Raw genomic sequence first — 20,618 nt, 5'->3', positions numbered from 1 at the left:
GCTCTTGGGATTCTTGGGATTGTTTTTCCTGACATACAGTTTATTAGGTAACACTGATAAATGGCCTGTGTCATGCCTGAAAGGCTGCATATTCAGCCTCTGATAGCAAACAAGGTGAGAACTACTAGGTTAATATGCTGTTGTTTTTTTAAGTGTTTCTTTTTGTCAATGTTAAATTTAGTGGGTTTCAGTGTCTGAGTAATAAAAGAACATTTCATTTTTACTGTATCACTCATATAAAAGATGACCATAGTCATCTTTTTCCTAGATTCCATTTTTTCCCCCTCCTCTTGTATATGGTAGTTTTTTTCTATAATTTTCCTTGTATTTTCAGAATTATATTTGAAATTCCTATTGGAACCTCCTTCAGTTACTGCTCTATTCCTTGCTTAAGATTTTGAGCAACTTTGGATCATGAGAACGGGGTTTTTTTCATTAGTAAGTACAGTTTATTTGCATTCTCAGTATATGTAACCAGTAGTTTATTTTATTTCTTTCTGTGTCCACTGACTTTGTAATCATCAAGAAAGTTTTATTTACTAATATGATTGAAGAAACCCCTTTAGTCAGATGGCTGCTCTGTTCTGCAGTGTTCAAGATTTGAGAGTTCTTTGACAGCAAATGAATATTGATGGACTGAGGTATGTTTTGTAGGGAGCAGCTGCAGTTTTCATCATGTATGATAGAGAAAAATTAGTGTTATTTTTGTAGCTGCACTAAGAAATGTAATCATGCAATAAATCATACATGTTTCTACATTTTTTTCCTGGCATCTTGAGTCACTATTCTAAACTTCTAAGAAGTTGAACTGACTGAAAAAGAATAGGGCTTCCAATGTTAAATAATGAAAGGAATACATAAAAAGAGGAGGCAAATGCAGGATTTTATTTCTAAATATTTATTAATTTCACACTCTAGTCATCTTATGATTTTTTAAATATCTTAACAGCCATTTCTTCTCTGATAGTGTGTGACTATTTGCATGAAATGATACAGTGATTTTTATGTCCAATCTGTATTTTACATCTGAAATATGGATAATTACACATCACTATTTTGTTATTTTAAATTCAGAATTTCTTGGTAAGACTGTTGAAGTTTTAGCCTTRTGCTATATGAATGAAACTCCACATTTCCATTACATTTGTGCAAAAAATTTCCTTCTATATGTCACTCTTTGGCTAGATTACAGCCTTCTGAAAATTATTTTGTTGTGTTTTCTTTATTAGGTAGGGCAAGTAGGGTTTTAAAGAGAAGAATTTTTGATTGGGTTTTGTGGGCTGTTTCCTGACACWAGCAAACATAAATATGGGAAAGTAGCTCTAGACAGAGATAGAAAAAAATAAATAAGAAATATAAAAAATTTACACTAATTTTCATTAAAAATATATGTCTAACTACAATACAATAACCCTTACTTGTGCCAAAAACTGAATTTATGTAATTACATGTATTCAAAAAGTCTGTGTGTCATTATCATAATGATAAAACCATCATTTCTGTTCTAAAGCATTTGAGGAAATGCAAATAAGAGTGTATGCTGGCATCTTCAATTCATCCTTCTTTCACAGGAAATGGTACCCTATGTTTAGTAAGGAAATTGTGAATTTTTTTTAAGTTCCTCAATAGGTATTTTATGGTTGAAAGCAAAAATTACTGTTCTTGTCCAAAGAAAAATACCAGAATTCCTTGAAAAGAAGAACATTGTTCCAGTTACTCCTTGACATTTAAATTTGCAAAATTCCACCTCCTTTTGCCCCAATTTTTGTCTTTTCTTAGATTTATATATCTGTTACCCACCTTGGTCTGATTGACAAAGCCATGAGTATTTCTTTCAACACCTCAATGAGATGATGCCAGGAATATTAAATAAATTAATAACTGAACCAGTATTTAATTTATAAAAGATACCACGTGTCCTATTTTACAGTAAATAGATGAATTAAAAAATAATTTCTACTGTCAGTACAAATCTTAAATACTATACAGTAAAAATTTTTAAATTCTTTTTACAGACTGTAAAAGCATAGTATGTTCAGTATATTGTGTGCCTGCTGTTAGGATCTGTTTTATTTGGTTGCAATCTGTAAGTATTACTAGACAACAACTTTTGGACTGGCTGTCATCTGCAGGCTCTCTGAGCTGCTCCTCCTTCTAAACCCATCAGTAATAATTTTAACCTGTATCATCTTTTCCAGAGCTGCAAATCTTGGAGTATAGGGTTGTCCCTTTTCCTCCAGGACTGTGCATTCTACATACCAGGTTATGAACTTGACTAGAACAGCAAAAAATGAACAGAATATGAAAGTTGCCAGAAATTATTATAAAAATTGGCAGCAAAAATAAGATTGCTTTCAAAGTTGACATTTAGGTCGTGTGTTCTATAAATAAATGCACAATGTTTTTCTTGTTTTAGTGATATGAATATTCATATTAACATCCTAGTGAATATAATGAACAGTCAAATGTAATGTAAGAGGAAGACTGAAGAATATTTTGATTACTTGATCAGGCAGTATTAACTGGCAGTGACTTCTTTAATTAACTTTAATTATTTGAACTTCTATCTTCTGTGTTTGTTGAAGATTTCCATATATACTATAAAAAGTGCCTTGGCTTTAGTGCTTGCATTTATTTCCTGCTGCAACAGTATATACTATTTTCATACACTCTCAATCTTTTGTTATTTTATTAAAGAAAATACCATTCAGACAATAGGATTCTCGTATTATTTTCCTGCCATTCAAGGGGCTGAGCAGGGTCTAATGCAGAAAGACATGACTGAAATCTTCAGTTGCTGAAGATGTGCCCCTACAGCATGTTTGTAACTGTCTGTGATGATGAGGTGGAGTTACTATTTCTATTTGTTCTGATTTTTTTGTTGTTTGCCTCTCAGYTCCCTCCCTCTAGTTAATATAATTGTGATTTGTCTGACTAAATGTGGATACTCAAAACAGTTTTCTGTATCTGTTATTCACTCCATGCTCCCTTCTAAGTCAGCTGTAGAAATAGGCATTTTTTAGGCAGGTTAGTTAAGGATGAGGCCTTAAGTATACCTCTGAAACTGGTAAAATGAGTCACATTCTCTTCATTGACTGTATAGGGCCCCCCTATATAGCTCAGGTACAAGGCCAGCTCTAGGCATCTGGTAAGGTGAATCCTGGTTTGTCTTTGTGAAAGTATTGTGCCTTACAGAGTACACAGTCTCCTCAAAGTTCGTCTCAGTCAGACTCACATTAAAGAAGGAACATTATTTCTTTGTTCCAAGGTGGGCAAGTTACAGTGACCTTTCCAGCTTGTATTTTACTTTGCAAAGTTGAATGTGATTTACTGACCTCTAGTTGCCTACAGTACTTTCAGTGTTGCTTCTTCCCATTGCAGATTTCACTACATTTTCAGATTTAGCTTTATTAAGTTTCCTGAGCAGTAAATCTTTGGCCTCTATTTCCCTTTCCTCCTGGCTGTTAATAGATCCTGAAACTTTGATACAAGTTACAAGTTTTATAAAGGTACAGTATATTTCCTCTTTAAAATATGTAAGTAAGATATGGTTACATTAAATAGGTATAGCCAGATTAACAGAACTCCATTGCAATAGGAACTCCCCCATGTTATTCCTCTTTCTCCAGTTTTGGCCACATATGTCTGTTGCTTACCTTACATCAGCTGGCATTTATTTGATCATGTACGTGTAGTCAACTCTTTAAGGTATCAGAAAACTAACCTGATAAAAACAGAAGCTATTCAACTCATTAAACATTTAACATTAACATTAAGCTCAGATCTTGTACAGTGTGGTGAGGTGGGGAAATGCATGACTGAGAGCAGGATGAAAGGAAGTGAATCGAGCAAGCATAGCAGGGAAAAAGCGAGGAAGTAAGACCTCACTTTTAGCAGTGTCAAATTGTTCATTTCTTCCACTCATAAAGGGTATTGTCACCTCCAGTTTTAATACTGTTGCTTTTCACTAAACAGAGTAATTCAAGGTCATTTTGTTGTGATTTTCAGTTTAACTGTAATAGATARGAAAACTAAATGAAAGTATTTTTCCTGTGATTATGAGACTTATAGAACATTTTGTTTCTGACAGGATTTGATTGTAAAACTATTTCCATTACTTTTTTGGAGGATTTTTATGTTTGCATATTAAACTCTGTAAATGTCAACAACAAAATAATTATTTCTAATCACAAGCATGGAAAAACAAAAACAGGTCTTTCCCACACACTGCCCAATTGGCATGGAAAATTTTTTTTATATTTTCTATTTCCTTTTTCCACTTGCCTTCTACAAGTGTTCTCTACTGAGGATTCCTCAGTGCTATCATTCAGTGTGAAGGGATTCTTCGGCATATTTTCTAATCCGTCTGTTTTTTTCTTCATAGACTTCAAGAAGTTAACAGAAAGATAGAAATGTTTGTTTCCACTGCAAAGAAATACTTTCGTTTTTCTGCAAAATAAAGAAAAAAAAATCCTGTGGAAAATACAGGATTTGCATTTGGGGCTAGTACTGTACATAAACTTGTGGTAGAGCAAGCTTTTTATTTTGACTGATTTATTTGCTTTAAGTTGTACATTTGCCATTTTTAATTCAGATTTTACCACTGTATTATCAAAATGAAGAACACTGCAAAGTTACATAACAACAACTATAGGTAGTGATGTAGTCTAGTCCAACAAAATTATCTTCAGATGTTATAAGTCTTTTATTTCTAGTACTACCTCTGGATCCTGTTGGTGGTCCTAGAAACTGCAGAAACGATGTGTTTTTTACTGTGACAAATTTTTAGACTATCCGAGGCTTTGGTCTATTAAAAAAGAATACATACAGTGCTGTCATTTCTGGATTCGCTAGTGGTCTCACTCTGTGTCCCAAACAGGAAATTTGACTGCAATGACACTAGTGAATTAAGAGCTATTTCAAACTGATTCCACTTATCTGTCCAGAGACTGGATATGTGTTATTTAATTCACCAGAAACATCTTCATTATACTCAGTTGTGAGAGAAACATGATGAGTCAGTTAATGAGAACCAAAAAAATAAGAAACGGGAAAGCAAAGAGAGCAAGGTGTGAAAAGAAACTCCAAGAYGTGTCAGTTCTGTCTGCTTCAGTTAAACTGTTTTGATAGATTCTTCACAGAACAAGTCCACTTAATATTGTTTTGGGAATTAAATAACATTTAGAAAAAAAGCATTTAGATAGATGCATGCATACAATGCTAATTTCTTTGCATAACCAGAAATGTTTGCAGGAGTATTAAGGAGCTGTATGAAATCTGCTGAGACAGGTCATGTTCCTGCTAAGAAGCCTTTCTGATCTTGCACCTATGTTGGGCAGACTGTAGTTATGAATTCCTAGGAGGGATTTTTCTCTCTGCTTCACTCCTGTTGGACTGCAGGGCTGTTGTATTTCCAGCAATTAAAAAGAATATTCGTAACAGCACATATTTGAACATAAGGAAGTTCTATGTGGTGATGAAGGGGAAGATGAGACTGCAGATCTATTGCAAGTGATTGCAGGGGGAGAGTGCTGAGCAGTGTGTTACTATATATGAATTCCCACTTCTAAATCTGAGTCCCAGCTAGAGATGCCTGAATGTTGACAGAGACAGAAGTATGTCTGAGGGGGTGAAGTAGAGAGTTGATCCCACGAGGCAGCCAGAAACTCTCTTTAACTATGCAGCCCAGCACTGTCATTGCTTTGCAACTTAGAGGGCTCATCCTCCCAGGTTCTTCAATCCCTGTGATTGTGTCATCCTGGGGCCTGCTTTTTGATTTCAATTTGTCTCATCTATTTTCATAGTTTTAACAGTTCCATATTTCAGACTCATGGGGCTGTTGATCACTGAGACATATTGTTATACTCCTATTAGCTGTAGAGGTTATTTAAGCCTGCCTGGTCAGAAGTTGAAAAGAACTTGGCTAAAGTTCCTGCTTTGATTGAATTCCTGCAAAGATTTTAGAAAACATGACCAAGCTGCTCTGTACCTGCTGCATGGAATGAYGAAACACAAAAATATGGCAACAGTTAAAATAAATTGATGTACAGTAGTCCAAGGGTCTCTGCCACAGGCTTTCCCCTGCAAAAGCACTCTGCAGAACGAGCTTGGCAGAAAACACTGACCTGTCTGTATCTTGTTTTCTGGCATGATAGAAAATTGCAAGTACCAGGAAGGGCTTACCTGTTACAGCTGTGTGTCTCATGCATAGCAGCTATGTTGGGTGGTAATTCCTGAGATTTAAACCCATTTATACTGTTGGCAAGGAATCAGATTGTCCACTGGACTGAAATAACAGAGGTTATAAGGATATGAATAATAAGAGCAGGAGAGGAGAAGAAGCAGGCTTGAAAAATCTTTGGGACACAGCCTGGCACACAAGTTTGACTTGGAGAAGTGATGATCACCACATTAGTTCGTCATATGGCCTAACTAGCTAACTCTAGARTTCAGCAAAATTCAGGAGTTCAAATTTTAATTTTAATCAAATCATTTCATGATTTATTGAACCTGAAATCCAAACTCATGTGTATGTTGATAAGAAGCTCATTGTATGTAAACACTCTATTATCAAAACTGTTAATAGCTTATTAATGTTTGGAAAAGGTTGGATGCTTGTAGCTATATATATATTTTTTRAACTATCAGAATCATAACTAACTGTTTGTTTTCAAAAGAGCATTTCTGCTGATCCTAAGATTCAAATGGGAACAACAACTGTTATATACTGAAAACTTTAGAGTAAGAATTTACACAAATTAGTGTACTCTTTCATGGTCATTTCTCTCTAGGCAAAGTGAGTTATTTTTGAAGGAAGCAGCATTTTATTCCTACAGAATAGCTTTATAGTCCCCATTAAATAGGATTTTTGAGATCACTGAGAGCGGGAGAGTTGCATTCCTTCAATCCAAAAAGCTTATTTTGGTTCACTCTGCCTCTGAACACACCTGTGGACGTTGAAGCATTTGCTCAAACTGTTACTTTGGGTATTGGGTAGTTGAGCAGCCAGTTACCTAAGGACAGTCTGTAATAAAATGGGCAAACGTTATTGGCTGCATATATAATTGTGCAAAATTAATGAGTGATGTGTAATCCCTATTAATAAGATCTTAGTTTGAGTCTATTCTCTCAATGTCCTGGGCGTCTTGAGAACTTGGAAATGATGTAATTCAGAGGCAGAGTCAGCTTTTCTTTGTTCTGAGTGTTCACAAGTTGTTTGTTCTGTCACCTTCTATAATTTTTCCAATTCTTGTTTGTACTACTTTCACTTACTTCAGTGATTGCTTTATTTGTCCCAGGTAATGTGTTATTTTCTTTATTTCCTTATGTCTTGTTTAAGAAGATATAAATCACTGTAGTAGCTACTTGTCTCCTTTGCTTGTTTCATTTTGGGTTCAGTCCAGGTTACTTGTAGTAATTGCCAGCTGCTCGCCTACAACAGGCCAGATGGCAAAATGAGATTTTGCTTTGGACTAAGTTACCTATAATTAATTGTCTCTTAGTGCCAGGTGTTCACAGAAACCGTCACCTAACTTCTTGAATTCTCATATTCATATAAAACTAATTGTTTTGTTTATAACTTTCCTTTATATTTCTTTATTTGACATTTGGATTAAACGTATCTCATGATCTTGGATTTATAATTTTGCTGCTTGTTTTTCTATTTCAACATGCTAAAATATCTAAGAATTCTCGTATCAATCTGGATTAGAGACTCTGCATCTGTAATTTCGAAAACATTTTTCAATTTTTATGTTGTCCTGGCTAGAATGAGAAATGCCTTTAATAAAACAGTAAATCAGTCTGAGCCAAATTCTTATATTCTGTAAGAGTTTGGATTGACTTTGGACAGAGTTTGGACTCCTTTTGTAAGAGTTTGGACATGACTATTTTGAAAGTCRTGACTCCACTAAGACAGATATTTAAGGGTGTATGTGCCTTTAACCTTTTAGGTAATCGCATTGAAACCAAAGCTCCCTGGTGTTCATCTCAATTAGTTAATACATGTTAAATGACACATTGCACAGCATACATCAGCTAGTATGTGGGATTGGGATGATTTAATAATCACCACCTCTTCTAATATCAAAAGGCAAGTAATATTTCTTTCAGTTCCATGACTATCACTGGCTTGTCTCATATGATATCATATGTGGTATCAACATGACATGTTTGGCCATTTGAGACTGTTTTACCTTCTAATGTTAAGCTGGAAGAAAAGAATTTCTAGATTACTTCATAAATCATAAAAAGCCAAAACAAAAAACAATCCTAAATCTTCTGTTCTTTACAAAACATGGTAGAATTCAGCTCTTAGAGACACAATGATGCAGATGAAGAAGTCCAAGTATGAATTTTCTCAATGCTGCAGCTGTTAACAGGCTGACCAACACCTTTGCATAAATTATGCATTTACCATTTGCCACAGCCTTGTCTGTTATTTTATTTAATACCATAACAAGGTGCATACCTAATATGTAGGCTGTTTGGGAAATAATATGTTTCTTTTGAGAGAAAAGCTTTCATTTGAACATAAATAAATATCRTCAAGTCTTTCCTGAAGCATAATTTTACTGCTGGGAATGGTTTTAAAGGAAGCTGAAGTTGGCTCAGCTTCTCTCAGCATTTGATAAGGGATTCACCTCATCTAATTTTACATACTTTATTGTTAAAAAGTATATGATTATAACATAAATCTCAGTGTTACATGACTAAAGTTAAATAGGATTAATCAGGGTCTAGCTTTTGTTTTTTATAATGTACAGTGTAGTATGTTTGTCAAATGCAAAGAATTTGAGGGGTAATAACATAGTAATAGATTGTGCTGATTATGTGCTTTAAATTGTAAATTATATCTTTATGATATCAAATGTATGTGGTAAGTACTCTGATGCAAAGTTGTTACTATGGTAAGAAGAATGTATGTGTGCACATGCATGTTTGCATGCATACTATATTCACTGCGTGTCCTGAAGTGTGCACAGTTCATTCTGTAATCAGATTATTAGTACAATCTTATTAAAGTACTATATATTCTGATGGTGTTGCTTAAACCTCATTTCCTTTAGTATGCAGAAAATATGGCAGATAACAGTAATGAACATTAGTGTAAAGGAATAGTACTATTTAGTCCCTTCCTCTCTACCCTGACCTCTGCAGCTTTAGAACTGAAGAGACTTGGCTTGAGCCTGTGGGGGGAAAAGAATTGCTGAAACCAACACTCTTAAAATACGCGYTGTTTTCTCCCTCGTCCTCTAATTGTTCAGCTCACTTTTACCAAATAACTGTTGCACAGCTAGAAAGGTTCTGTTGCTAAACTGTGTAAAATAATATGCAGCAAAGTATCACATTTTCTAGATTATTAACATATGCAGCTTTGATGTTGTATAAACACCATTTACAGCTTATTAATATATGCTTACAGAAGAAAAATAGTATTTAAAGCATTTTTATAGATATCGTGTAGTTAAAATATCAACAGCCTGTGAAAAAGTGAAAAAGTTTCTTCATTCTTTTCTGTCATACAGTCATTATTGCTGCATCTTTATTAGTAAATTAAATGTTCCCAGGCATATTTGGTTTGGAGGCCAACTGGTATAAAATATTCTAGGCCCATGCTTTTAAACTGTCTTGCCCTCCAAAGCACTGTGGTTGCATGCAGACCACCTACTGAGACTGTCCCTGGATTGTGCAAGCTCCAAAACTGTACCCAGGAATTGGTTGGGAGAGTACTATTTGACTTGAGCAAAAACTGTGCCAGGAACCATTTCGACAGTTTATACACAATGAAGTTCCAATGCCCAGGAACATYCCTAGTACTGTTGATTTAGAAGCATGTATGTAGCCTTTACAACTAGTATATATCAATTTCTGACTAAAATTCAATTTGATCCAATTTTAAATCRCACTAATGTGTTTTTTGAATACTGTTGCCACCTCTACTAAATCCTACAATAACTTCAGGTTTTGAGAAAATAATTGTTTCATATATTCAGTTTGCTRTCATCAGCATGAATCACCTTGATTCACGCTTGCCTATTTTGACAAGCAAATCCAGAAGAAAATATGGCATCTAAATTTCTTTTTTTTACTTTTTAAAATAAGTGTGAATGATTTCATCTATCCATCGTACTTTGTAGCATATTAGTAAATATACTGTAAGATAATTTTACTTTCATCATAATCTTAGTAACTGAGAACTGTATTGCAATTTCTGGTGGGTCTTGACTGAGAAGCAAGATGAGACATCTGAGTTTTGGCAGTACTGGTTTTAGAAGACTTGTACATTAGTGATTATTAAGCAATGTCATAACTAATACTAGTTAGTATGTAGTGAAGGATAGATATTCATCAGCTTGCAAAGAGTATGTCATTCCACTAAAAAAAATCAATTGTAGGCCAATTTTTTTGTCAGTTCTTCAACTTCAACTTTAAAAATATTAATTTTCCTAGTTCAAGTGCCGCAGGATTCCATCAAAGCATTGACAACCACTTTAAACATATAAAAGTATAATTGACTCATGTAGTTTATGAATTTTTTAGACAGGCAGAAACAGAGATCTCTGAGCTGAAGAGTTTATTTTGTAAGCAGGCAACATACAKTTCATAGTCCTTTTTATGTCTTTTTCTAGTCTAGCTGTTTCTTCTGTTTTTGAAACTATTTTTATTTAGGGAATTTTTTTCTACAATTATATGTGTTATTATACATACCTAGTGTGTTTTTATTTCTCCTTTATACTAAAAATATTTTAAAACAATCGATTTTACTGCATTACTCAGACCTACGCAAGTGGAGACTTCTTGGCTTCTCTGATCCTTACCTACCTTTCTCTTTTGCATTTAGATAACTTACCTTTAGCATCTACACCACTGCATTTTAATTTGAATTTATTTTTCTTTCATCTGGGACAGAACTATCTGTCTTACTGTTCTCTGCTACAGTGAGCTTCAAGATCTGAGAATTTTCTGTCATAAGCTGCTTTAAGCTTTCAGTAAGTTGCATTCAGAGTGAACGGAATTTGTTAGTTCTTGCATGCTGAGATGCCTGCGTTTTTGTTTYTTCAGAAAGCATGTTTATATCTGTTGGTGCATTCCAAACTAATGTGCTCCCGTTTTACTCTTTTTCGTGTTCTTGTTTTCTAAGAATCTGCTTCCAACTTCCACTTCAGATCATTTGCTTCAAACATATAGATACTCAAATATATAGATAGCTGATGTGTACACTGTTTTCAGTGCCCAAGCAAACATCACCTCCTTTTTTTYCCCCTTTGTCCTTCACAAAAAGGCTATATTCTTCGATAGTGATCTGTATTAACAACCCTGCTGATTCCTTGCTATTTCAGTTCATAATAGGCCAAGTCTGTACTGACCGTATATGAATTGGCATAGCAGAGATTCAGTTGCTTTTGCTTAGATACTTGGTCTGGAGTCTGTAAAATAGTGGCAGGTAGACATACTCAAAATTCTAGGTAGTGATTAAAGAGACAAGAACATAGATAATTATCATGGTGAGGGCCTACTAAAGATCACTAACTCAGTAAGATTAAGAAAACAAGGCTTCTAATGAGCAACTAGTAGAATCATCTGCCATCACTGGTGGTAGTGAAGGGTTGTGACTACTCAGATATCTTTTATTGAGACTAATACAGCAAAATAAAACCATCAGATTCCAGATTAGTGGGCTTCAGCAGCTCAGAGAATGAATTCATAATATTTCACAGGAGGCTCAAGAAAAAGACTCAAGGAAAACAGGTACAGTGTACTAGTATTACAAGTACAAAACCCTCCAACGCAGAGGATATATAGTGTAGAAAACAACAGCCCAAATAAATTGTAAATTCTTTCTTTTCTGAAAATATACAAAGTAGTCACACAGAAAGCAGAAACTAGGTCAAATAACAAAAGATGAATAGAATAGTATAAAACATAGGCAAAAATTAAACAAATCCAAAACACTTGGGACAATCAAAATAAAAGAAACCACTGACTAATTAGACAAAAGTTAGTGGCTTTCTCAATACCAGTATAAAAATTAGCCAAGGACAATTCTGAAGCCCCTAGGATATATGGCACAACACATCCCATATTCCTATAGCTAAACTCTTTCTTCCAAAACARTCTTGCTTTGTCCATACTGCCTGTAGGGAGCAGTAGCTATCCCATGGTACTTCCCAAACACTTCTGTGCACTCCCTGGAAGAATTGATTGTTACAAGCTAAGATTGGACCAGGAGTATGCTAACTATTAAACAGTATGAACAGATACATACTGGTGCTTCAACTTGTGYCCTGACTTTATTTTACTTAGTAGAGTAGATGTCACTAGTGAGTGCTTTGCTCCTATTTTACTAGTGAATATGCTTCTTTTCCTTAGGGAGAGCCTCATGGGTCCTGCCTATCCTTTCCCTCAAGGGACCCTTGTTTTACATCACATTTTTCTTCCTGGAATTAGTCCCTCTTTAAAGCCTTTGGATAGGAATTAAATTTTCTTGACTGATTAGGTGTTTGATTTTTCTCATAGATCAAGATTACTAGCTTTCCTAAGCACAATACACAAAGTGACATGCAACTAACAAAGGAGCAATTTGGAAAACACAAAATACCTATCTGRTACAGTGATAGAGAAAAATCAAGATAATTTTAGGCCTCTACACAGTGGAAAGGCTAAAGTGTTTGATTAGCTTTCATTAAAGAGGTCAATCTCAATCAGCTGGTGAATGCAGTTAATACCAAAAGGAAGAGCTAATGGAATCTGTTTAATTTTAAGTGAGAGAAACAGAAGAACATATTATCAAATTACTTATCTGCAGGCATCAAGAGGGGAACAAGGAGATGAGYAACTTAACAGATTTGTCATGAACAAATGATGTCAAACCCAGCTACTTTCTTTCTCTGACAAGATAGCAGGCCATCTGCATAGAGAAATGATAGATATTAGATATCTTGACTTTAGTAAAAATCTTGATGCTATACCACAAGCACTTCTYATAAGCTAATAGGGAAATATGGTCAAGATGAAGTGATGACAGAATGAAAACAAATCAAGTTGGAAAACCCCAACCATAGATAGTTATCAATGGTTCCACATTGGAAGCATGTATCAKGTAGAGCTCTAAATAGATCTGTCTTTTATCCAATACTATTCAGGATTTTTATTAACATTCTTAAATGTCTATGTACTAAATAAGCAAATGAAAGAAAATTGATGTGTTGGAGCTGCAATAACAGATAATCCAAAATAGTCTTTAAAAAYTGAAACTATGTTATGAAGAAATAAATTGTATATAACAAGAAAAGATGCAAAATTGTGAACGGAGGTAGGAATAAATAACCACATAGCAGTAGGGTGGGGAACAACTAGCTAAATACAAATTCTACAAAGAAAGGGAACCAGAGATGATAGGAGATCAAAAGCTGAGTAGGAGTTAGGCTTGTTGAATGTTGTTTGGTGTGTTTCACTTCAAGTATCTGAATATGAAATTTATTTATATATTGAAAGTAKGCTTTGTTTTCAGAAGAAAGCTTTTTGTTTTGCTATATGTTTCAGTTATTCTTTGCGGATGAACATATTTTATCCAAGTTAAACATATAGCTATTTCCTAGCTGATAGCTTTTCCTACCATAAATTCTGATATGAAAAAGGCAAGTATTAAGTTGGATGTAAAGAGTATAGTTTGCAAGGTATATAAGTTTCCTTCTATTCACCAGCAATGGTAAAGACTAAGTGGGAGTGCTTCATTCATTTTGGGGGTGTTTTGCTTCAAGAAAGAGGTAGAATAATTTCAGAGAGTCTAGGAGAAGGCGAGAAGTTCTATCAGAAATCTAGATAAATTTATGAGGATAGAAAGGCTTGAAATATTTGATCTTGGGAAAAGAAGATGAGGACTTTATTAAGCAGTAGCCAAACATGAAACTGTAAATGTTTCAGAACCAGAATTTGTGGTAGAAAGAGGCCCTAGAAGAACTGTATCTTTAGAAAGTAACCGAAGGAGAAAACGATACTGGTACAGTGGTCCATACATACACATAGAGTTCCCACACACAGGAAAGTAGATAGAAATTGAGTTTAATTGGAAGACAGGACAGACTGTGCTGACTAGCTGCAGACAGGGCCAGACAAGCATTCTGACCAGCAACTTGTCTACAAATAGCCAATCCCTTTTATTGCCCTATCCCTCTATTTTTCCATGCTTCTTCCTCCCAAGCCATCTTGACCCTTTCATTATCTGACCTTTAGTTCTTCCCCTAAAATCCCATAGTGAGTCTTGTTCAGTCCCATAGTGCTCTTCCCCTGCATCACATTATGCATGAGGCACAATACCTTCTAGACACTAAGCCCCTCAGTCTGTAAGGTGATCCAGAGAGCATCTCCCATTGATTCATCTTGAGGGGCATCACATCCGGACAACTGGCTGATTGCGCAGCTATGACACCCTTGAAAAGTGCTCCATCAGAATGCTCTGTTTTCTCTGATTAGATTCCTGGCATTTCCCCACCTACTGTTGTTCCTCTGTGTGCTTTCCTGTTGGTGAAGATGAGCCTTTTGTTGCATAACCTAACACCAGTTAAACTCCTACCATTTGCTGAAGTAGCCAACAGAAGATAAATTCTTATATTCAATCCACAAAGAATGAATGAGAACAGTTATTGTGTAGACTTCAAAAAACACACCTTTGCATATTATACTTGTAGAAACAGATACATAAATCGATATAGACGTCTATATACTTTGCTATACCTATGGATCAGAGTACACGAGTACGTAGGCTACCTACCTAAGTACTGGGTGCAAATAATTTAAGATAAACAATTGCAATTGGCTGCATCTACTATCTTACAATCATAGTAAAGGGCAGACTTTCTCAAGGACCACAGGAAAAACTGTATTTAAAATTGCTTGGAATGCAGTAGAATCTCTATTACTAGATATATTTGAGAGCAGATTAGGGAAATACTTGTCATAAATCACCTAGGTATACTTGATTCTGTCTTAGGACTTAAGTGAGTCTAAAGGGACCTCAGAAAACTATCTGTGCCCTGTGCTCAATTGTTTAAAGACAAAGCTTTACCCCATTCCACAGGTTGGCTTTCCTCTTTAAGAAACAGGGAACAAAATACTTCTCCAAAGGCTTAGAAGCTTCTTAKAAAACTTCCACAAGGTTGCTCAGCCAATACCATAGATCTTCCATTTAAAAAGCATTTCCTTTTCCTTTGGGGATTGGACTAGATGGTCCCTTCCAACCTCAACCAACTCTGTGATTCTGTATATATGGGTAAGAGGAGAAGGCAGCCAAAGGAGAAAACCTTGTGACAAAACTATATTCATATATTTGTCTCCATGTAATTATTTGTATGTATCAGCAAACTAAGAATGATGAAGGGTTTTGGTAGCAAACCAGTATTTTAATTCTGCAGAACTACAGTAATTTTACAGAATAAGTTTTTTACAAGGAATCTAGCTCAACTTTGTAAGAAGGTTTCTGACAATGCAGATAGTGAAAGATTACACAGAATTAAAAAGGAACATAACTGTAGACATGATTCAAAGAATGAAACCTGAGTTGCAAACAAGYTGTATATGAAAATGAAAGTACATCACTACATAGTTATAAATCATTTTCTTCTGCCATTTTGAYATATATAGGATGAGGATTTCTTCTTTTGTATATGCAACAATTCTACTGAAATGGAGGTCATGGTTTAATACTGTTAGTTTACCATCCTGAAATAAGAAAGTATAAAAAGAGAGTTTTAAAATACATTTTTTTTAGCTAGTAACAGATTAAAGACAAGATGTTATGTACCAAAAAGATGGAAATGTTTATTTTCTGTCAGACATTGAGCACTTAAACTGTTCCTTCTTTTTGAACYGGTCTTGTGCATTGCCACTTAATATCCCTGAGCAGCTGGGAATTGTTTCTTTAGCTCCTCTTATACATTGAGTGGAATATTGCSAGCTGGAATCTTGTCTAAACTAGAGCATTAGCTCCCAAAACTCATCTAAATYCAGATAAGAATTGTGGCCATGTACTCTCCAGCATCCTTACAGTATAGGTGCTTACCTTCTTCACCCTCAGCACTTAGCTGTGTACAGTCAAAGTGTTTAGGAATGTTTGTTCTGCAGAGGTGAGTTTTTGTTCTTTTATAAACACCTAGTATCTATAGCTCAGATAGCATTAGTAGAAAGTATAGGGTTCTTGCTTGTATTTCCAGAACTAATTTTGCTTTCTGTCCATCTAGTGGTGGTCTAATGTAAAATATCTTCAGCAGTGACCTGGATGATGATACATTAGCAAATTTACGGAAGATAGTAAGGGGTGAGGTAGGGCTAATAGGATAAATGGCAAAATTTCAACCCAAAGGACTGTTCATAAGCTTAAGGAGTAGGCCAAAAGTAACCTGTTGTAGTTCAGYAGGAAATGTAGTGTTTTGCACCAAGGATTGAATAATCTCATGCATCAGTACAGACTAGGAACCAACAGGCAGGCAAGGAGCCCTGTTGAAAAGGATGGGGGAGTTACAGTGGATGCCATTTTGAATATAAGCCAACTGTGCACTRTCATTGCAAAACAGACAAACTGTAGACTGTGCTATTTTAGGAGGAGTGTGGAGGCATCAGTGCTACTGTGTTTCCCAGTACAAGAGAGAGATCAACAAATCGGAGAGATCCAGCAGCGGTCCCTGGGAAGGTTATGGGATTGGAGCGTTCGATGTATAACAGTTCTGGGCTCCCCAGTACAAGAGAGACATGGAGCTACTGGAGAGAGTCCAGCGTAGGGCTACAAAGATGSCTGGAGCATCCGCCCTGTGAGGAACAGCTGCAAGAACTGGGCCTATTTAGCCYGGGGAAGAGAAGACTGAGGGGGAATCTTATCAATGTGTACAAGTACCTGAAGGGAGGGTGTCAAGGGGACGGGGACACTCTTTTCCCATGTGTCCYATGTGACAGGACAAGAGGCAATGGGCAAAAATTGAAGCGCAGGCAGTTCYGGCAAAATGTGAGGGGGAATTTCTTTGCTGTGAGAGTGACAGAGCGCTGGCACAGGTTGCCCAGAGAGGTTGTGGAGTCTCCTTCTGTGGAGATAYTCAAAGCCTGCCTGGATGCAACCCTGTCTAACATGCTCTAGGTGACCCTGCTTTGCAGGGAGGTTGGACTAGRTGATCTCCAGAGGTCCCTTCCAACATTACTGATTCTATGATTCTGTGAACAAGAGGCTGAGGGAATTGGGTTTGTTTAGCATGGAGAAGAGCAGGAGTTAATAATAGTCCTCAACTGCTTAAAAAGTGGTTGTGCAGAAGATGAAGCAAGACTCTTCTCGAAGGTGTACTCAGGAGGCACTAGTCAGAAGTTGCAATTAGGGAAATTTGAATTAGACATGAGGAAAAAGAATAAGGGTGGTTAAACCAGTCAAATTGCCCAAAGGGGCTGTTGCAATCTTCATCTTTGCAATTCTGAAAGATGCCTCTCCCCACTGATGCATGAGAAATTTAGGGACCTTTCCTCTATCATTCCCCTCCCAAGGTCASAGTGTTCATTTTAGAGAAATAGTACCTCTTGTGCTTAAATTTGGCAGAACATTTTGGTCTTAGGGGAATATAGCAATATTTGGTTTTAAGAAATAGCTTTTCTTGCCTTTACAGTTAATTTTCTGTGCATGACATTTTCTGTAGTTTTGTGATGGTCATTCCTTACTCTTTGCTACAATGCTTTTGTGAGAAATAGCATGAGTAAAGAAAATTAGCATTATTTTTTCTCTTTGCTTCTGAGAATACTTCATAAATAATCTTGCAAGGCTTTGTGTTTTAAGTGATTTTGCCCAGAATTTTTAAATATTTATGGAAGTTTTTTTCAAATGTGTACTTCTATTGAAAAGGCCATTTAATTTTAATTGTTATGACAAAGAGCAAAGCATGTACATTCAATAAAAATTCTTATTTTAGATTAAATAAAACAATAAAATATAAAAAACAGCTGCTGTCCCTGCAGATAGGCAGTCTTACTGGAATTTTAAAGCTCAAGTACCAAGAAAACAGACATAATTCATATCCAAGTTCTACTTGTCAGAGTGCTTCCAATATACATTATATTGCTTATTTGCCATGTGTTTTTCTTCTTTCCATGGAAGTTTTTCTAATCAGTGTGTTTTGTCACATGCATACCTTGAGCAGATTATGTGAAGTTAGTTTTTCTGGTGTCCAGAATCGGGCTTTTTAGGTCGTATCATTGTAAAGTTCTGCGTTCCTTTTTTTCAGTCTGTGGTTTGCAACAAGTTGTTACAGCTATTTTCCTTGCTAGTTTTCAGCTCTCATTGGCTATGATTGGCTCTGCAAAATGCAGCTCCCCATATTGTGATAAACAGAAAAAMCAGAATCAAAGTAGAGATCATTATTGAGAAGTAATTTTTTCTTGCAATTATGCTATTCCTATCACTTATACTGCAGAAAAAAAGAAACATCTAAACCCCACAAAATGCATAGCTAAGTAATGGTTACTTGCTGGTGACTGTATCAGTATTAAGCTGATCAGACAGAATGTTTTCAGTATGCCAGTACTGAAGATCAAGTAGTTAGAATGGCACAGACTGTCTCCCTCAAACTCATTGTAGGGTTAAGAATGTCCACATGAGAGGAAAAGAGGCATCACACCTCCTGTTAATGCCATTTCTTGATATAAACTCTGCAAACCACTTGTTAGAAAAACAGTCATACTGGATCAGATGAAAGATCTTCTAGTTCTGTATCTCACCTCCAGCCAAGGCCAGTAAATGGTAGTTGGGAAGGAGAATAAGCTCAAGCATACAGTTCTGTTTTACRAAGTAGCACTTCGGTCATTTATGCTAAGACAGAATGTAGCAGTTTATTTGTTAAGATAAAGAATACTCTATAAGCAATAAAATACTACTGCTCTAATAAATTTTCCTGCACAGTGATTATTCAGGTAGTAAAGAGTAAGATACCAGTATGATTCTAAATGATAAGATGATTTTGAAAAGGAAAATTTTTGAAGTGAACATAATTTTATTTTTTAAATAGATACACCATGTACTATAATATATAAGTGACTTGGGCTATTCCTAATGTGGAAGGACAAAAGACTTCCAAGTTTGTTGGATAGTGCAACTGTAAGGCCCAGAAATTAGAACACAGACCTGAAGTCGTACTGGAGTGAGGAGCACTAATACATGCTAGCACACTTCAGAAAAGATCTTCAAATAGCCATGTTACTGTAGTCAAGGCTGCCTTCTCACTCTGGAGGTGCTGCTCTTGGCCACCACAATAGTATGTGTTGTGTGTCAATCCATGGCGTGGATGAGTACCAATAGAACAGCATCGCAAGTACAGTAGGCCCAAGCTGATAATTTAACAAATTTAACAGCATCAGAAGGAATCTCATCATCATTACCTAGTTCTGCTTCCTATATACTGCTTACTTTCTTGATTTCACACAATTTTTTTCATCTACTTCAACAAATAATGATTGACTTAGGGAGCAAATGACACAAGCCAGAGCTCCAATGCTTCCACATTTGAAGACAGAGGCAAAAAGTAAGAACTGAGGGAGGGCAGTGCATAGAATACACTTTCAGAGCTATTGCTAATAAAAGAATCACAGAAGTTAGAAATTAAGTGTTCTTTGTGTTTATTGTCTTGTAAAAAGTTGTATCTGCTCCAGAATACTGAATGGGATCATTTCTTAGAATATTTTAAGAGACTGAATGAATTTAGGAGAAAATAACTAGGAGACATCCTCTGAAAGCCTGTTTTTATTACAGCTTCTATTTCCATTTGTCTTTGCAGACAACATGAGATTCTGTTAGACATACTGTGTTAATTAGATGTGCAGTTCTGTGGAAATGCATTCTGGTTTAGAATTTAGAATTTAATTCTAATTTAATTTAGAATGAATTAGAAGCTTTCTGTAACAGTAAAAATACCAATAAAATATGACTCACTGTAATGCCTGACATTAGTTAGAGATCAAAGAGATGAAAGCAGATAAACTCTGAACTGGTGGGCTGGTCTGTCACTACCTGTGCAGAGAGGATAAGCTATTGCATAAAAGCTACTTTCTGTTCATGGCATTATGGTTTATAGGTTAAATCTAATATTGTTACACCAGTATCACATCAACCAAGCTGTTGTGATATAAAATAATTTCATTTGTAGTTTAAGCAAAAAATAGTTTCAGTCAGGAAAAATTTCATCTTTATTTTGTGAATGCCCCATGAGAAGACAGATATTTGTAGAAAACAGGTAGAGTTTACAGTTTTTTCCCCTTCTCTGTATGATTAAATTGGAGGGAAAGAAAAGCTTTTTGACGCAAAAATACAAGAAATAATGAATTAAAATACAGGTGGTGGATTTGATGTCCACCCCTTCTATAGTGCTCCAATCCTTTTTAATAATAAGCTTAATTAAACTATGTGGAGATATTCAGTGAAGGCTTCTGTGAGAACTGTGGGTTTGCTACAAGTCCACAAGTAAGAGAAAGAGCAAAATTATAAGAATTTCTTTAGGAAGCAGGCAACTGATCAAGCATGGCTAAGTAAAGTAGGAAACTGCCACATTGCACCAGTGATCCCATCTCAGAAATGAGAGCTATTTTATCTGGATCAACAA

This window comes from Rhea americana, unplaced genomic scaffold (genome assembly GCF_003343005.1).
Source record: "Rhea americana isolate MKP2758 unplaced genomic scaffold, rheAme1 scaffold_13, whole genome shotgun sequence".
NCBI lineage: Eukaryota > Metazoa > Chordata > Aves > Rheiformes > Rheidae > Rhea > Rhea americana.
Note: the sequence above shows the minus strand (reverse complement) of the source record.